Here is an 854-nt window from a genome sequence, read left to right as displayed (position 1 = left end):
CATGAATGTATGTATTTGCAACCATATATGCATATATGTACAAATCTGTATATATATATACATATATATATGTGTAAGCATATATATATATATATATGCTTACACACACACACACATACACACACACACGGATACATATGTGTGTGTGTGTGTGTATGTGTGTGTGTGTGTATTTACAACCATAAACACAATATATGTACGAATTTGTATATGTGTATATGTATATGTATGTATATATATGTATATATGTATATGTATATATATGTATATATATATGATTATATACAAATATAAAAAATTATCAATTTATATATATATATATATATACATGTATGTGTGTGGGTGGGGGTGGGTGTGTGTTTCATCTACATATGTGTGTATATACGTGTTTTCTTATGTGTGTATGCTGGCGCGTATATAGAAAGACACATACGTACATATATATATCTATATCATTATGCTCTATGTATGTATATGTGTGTGTGTATGTGCGTATATATCTGAATATACACGAGTAGATACATGTGTGCGTGTGTGCGTGTAGGTGTGTGTGTCTATGTGTGTGTGTATGTCTGCTTGCATGCGTGTGTGTGAGCGTGTGTGTGTTTGTGTGGGTGGTTGGGTTTATGTGTGTCGACATTCAGGCAAGTGGAGAGAGAAAGCGGGAGAGAGAAAAAAAGAGAGACAAAGGTATAATCCAGACATCGCTTTATACATATACAGAAACAGGCAAATTGTACTATATACATACATACCACCCGCCTCGCATATATGTATATATGGATATATAAGCGCATGTATATATCACTCTATATATTTATATATATTTATGGATGAAAATATATTTGTCATAT

Source organism: Octopus bimaculoides, chromosome 26 (genome assembly GCF_001194135.2).
Source record: "Octopus bimaculoides isolate UCB-OBI-ISO-001 chromosome 26, ASM119413v2, whole genome shotgun sequence".
Lineage (NCBI taxonomy): Eukaryota > Metazoa > Mollusca > Cephalopoda > Octopoda > Octopodidae > Octopus > Octopus bimaculoides.
The sequence above is the reverse complement of the archived record's forward strand: the minus strand, read 5'-3'. Positions refer to the sequence as shown.